This window comes from Myotis daubentonii, chromosome 3, assembly GCF_963259705.1.
Source record: "Myotis daubentonii chromosome 3, mMyoDau2.1, whole genome shotgun sequence".
NCBI lineage: Eukaryota > Metazoa > Chordata > Mammalia > Chiroptera > Vespertilionidae > Myotis > Myotis daubentonii.
This window is the reverse complement of record NC_081842.1, coordinates 120,910,292-120,913,173: the sequence shown is the minus strand read 5'-3', so window position 1 is coordinate 120,913,173 and position 2,882 is coordinate 120,910,292. Positions and strand designations below refer to the sequence as shown.

Sequence of the window (2,882 nt, the reverse complement as noted above, 5' to 3'; positions counted from 1 at the left end):
ATAACTGAATAAAAATTTTACTAGAGGTGATCAACAGTAGATTTGAGCAAGCAATAGAAGAAATCAGTGAACTTAAAGGTAAGACTATTAAAATGATCAAGTCTCAGGGGCAGAAAGAAAAAAAAATAAGAAAATGAACACTGCCCAAGGGACTTATGGGACAGCAAAAAACAGGTCTTCTTATGTTTTATGGCAGAGGTCCTCAAACGTTTTAAACAGGGGGCCAGTTCACTGTCCCTCAGACCGTTGGAGGGCCGGATTATAGTTTTTTTAAAAAAAAACTATGAACAAATTCCTATGCACACTTCACATATCTTATTTTGAAGTAAAAAAACAAAAGGGGAACAAATACAATATTTGTATTTGCATGTGGCCCGCGGGCCGTAGTTTGAGGACCCCTGTTTTATGGAAATCCCAGAAGAAAAGAGAGAAAATAGGATAGAAAGATTTCTTGAATAGCAATGTCCAAAAACATAGTTCAAATTTGACAAAAGACATGAATGTGCATATCTAAGAAGTTCAATGAACTCAATGCAGTATAAATTCAAAGAGATCCACATCAAGATATCCATATATATGTAAAAAGCCCATGACCATGACAACCAGGACGAACAAATGACAGGTCCATCTTCCTGGCCCTCAGACTGCAATTGATCAGGGGATGGCTAACGGGGAAACTGAGGTCCCTCAGGCTGCAATCAATGGGTGGCGGAGGCAGGGTGGAACTGGGGACTGGTGAGTGGGCAGAAGTCAGACCTCTTGGTCCCTCCTCCTGGCCCTCAGGCTGCAATCAATGGGTGGCAGTGGCAGGGTGGAACTGGGGACTGGCTCCCTTAGTAGTCCTGCAGGTTCAATCTCCAGAGGACAGGCCAGGCACCAACAGACCAGCAGCACTGCTGGCTTCCTGGAACTCAGCCTTGGGCACTGCAGCTGCTTCCCCTCCCTAGACACTCCACAAGGAAGAAAAGATACTGCCAGCAGCACCAGGGGTGACCAGCCGTGACTGCTCTCCCCATGCTTCCTCCAGGTCACTCAAGCTGGCCCCTGCCCACTCCACTCCAGATGAAGTGTGAGCACTGCACACAGAAGGAATTTAGTAAAAAAACAAAAACCAATGACCAAGAGAATGCCACAGTCAACGTCTGGAGTCTGGCTCAGGAGAATGAAGAGAAGGGAGAATTCCATAAGTTGGCCGACGCCAAGATATGTCTGAGTGACTGCCTGGCATGTGACAGTTGTATGACTGCAGAAGAAGGAGTCCAAGTTTCTCAGCAGAACACCCAGGGCTTCTTCCATGTTCTGAACCTTAATAAGAAATGTGATACCTCACAGCACAAGGTGCTGGCAGTGTCCGTGTGTCCTCAGTCTCTGCCTTATTTTGCTGCTACATTCAGCCTCAGTGTCACTGATGCATTCAGAAGGCTCTGCAGCTTCCTCAAAAGCTTTGGGGCACACTGTCTTTGACATGAAGATAGCTGCAGACTTCAGCCTCCTGGAGAGTCAGAAGGAATTTGTGCGTCGGTACTGCCAGAACCATGAGGAAGAACCCCGGCTACCCATGCTGACCTCCGCCTGCCCCAGCTGGGTCTGATATGCAGAGCGGTGCTGGGTCACCCCATCACCCCCCACCTCTGCAGGCCAAGTCTCCCCAGCAGATTATGGGCTCTCTGGTGAAGGATTACTTCTCCAGATGGAAGAACCTGTCCCCAGACAAGATTTTCCTCACCATTGTGGCCCTGTGTTATGACAAGAAACTGGAGGCCCTTCGAGATTTTCCCACAGCTCTGCATAGTTCCCAGGGTGCTGACTGCATGTTAACCTCGGTGAAATTGTCCAGATAATGGAGCAAAGGACCTCACCTCGAATGATGCCACCTTGGACACTCTGTTTGGAGACATCAAGGAGGAGGAGATGAGGCTCCACAAGGGTGCCAGCTCCGACGGGTACCTGGCGCACATCTTCAGGCACATGGCCAAAGAGCTGTTCAACGAGGATGTGGGGGTGCTCACCTACTGCACCCTGAGGAACAAAGACTTCCAGGAGGTCACCCTTGAAAGGGACGGAGTGGTTCTACTACGCTTTGAGGCTGCTTAGGCTTTTGCCACATCCAGAAGTGGTCTTGAAGTTGTAGAGGGGCAAGTTCCCCTGCCACTTCGTGGAGGTTCTGGCCTGCGCTGGGGATGCTAAAGGATCAGGGGCCAGGCCCAGGCAGAGGACAGGCATGCAGACAGGGCACTGCTGCAGAAGATGGAAGGCATCTACGCTGCCATCCCAGTGAGGCCCCCGGAGACCAGCGTCCATGTGCAGGAGCTGTACCAGGAGTGGCTGGTGGGGGGGGGGGGTGCGAATCCCTCCAGGCCCAGGCAGCCCTGCACACCACCTAGCAGGGCCCAGGGCAGCCTGCCAGAACATCAAGTGGTAAAGGTCCAGCAGACGCCTGGCCTGCAGGCCTCCTGAAGAGGGGTGTCAGATGTGTGAAGGAAAGGCTTAGCATCTCTGTCATCACTTTGGTTTTCAGAATTCCCTGCTCCCCATCTGTCAGCTCCCTCCCTCTGAGGGGTGCTGTCATCAGCACATGGTGCAACTGGAATATTGTATCTCAAGAGGATTACCCCAATGTATGTATCCTTTTATCCAATGATGAAAAAAATCCCAAAGAACAAGAATGAAGACAGACTACTGTCCTTTAGGCTTAAAAAAACCTCAGAAGTGTCCTGTGAAGAGCTGAGATTTGGTTCTGTCCACGTGCCTCAGAGAGATTGGATGAGGTAATGCACTGATTTGGCCCTGACTTTACTCCTTATGTTACTCTTAAAGGTGTCTTTGTCACAATGTGAATAAACTACCACATTTTGGAATAGGGGCTCATATGAAAGTCTGCA

General features: G+C 49.7%; 1 pseudogene; it reads left to right on the top strand.

Annotated features, from left to right (window-relative positions):
• Positions 1-1,062: 1,062 nt before the first annotated feature.
• Positions 1,063-2,457, top strand: LOC132229695 (nuclear prelamin A recognition factor-like; annotated as a pseudogene).
• Positions 2,458-2,882: the final 425 nt, after the last annotated feature.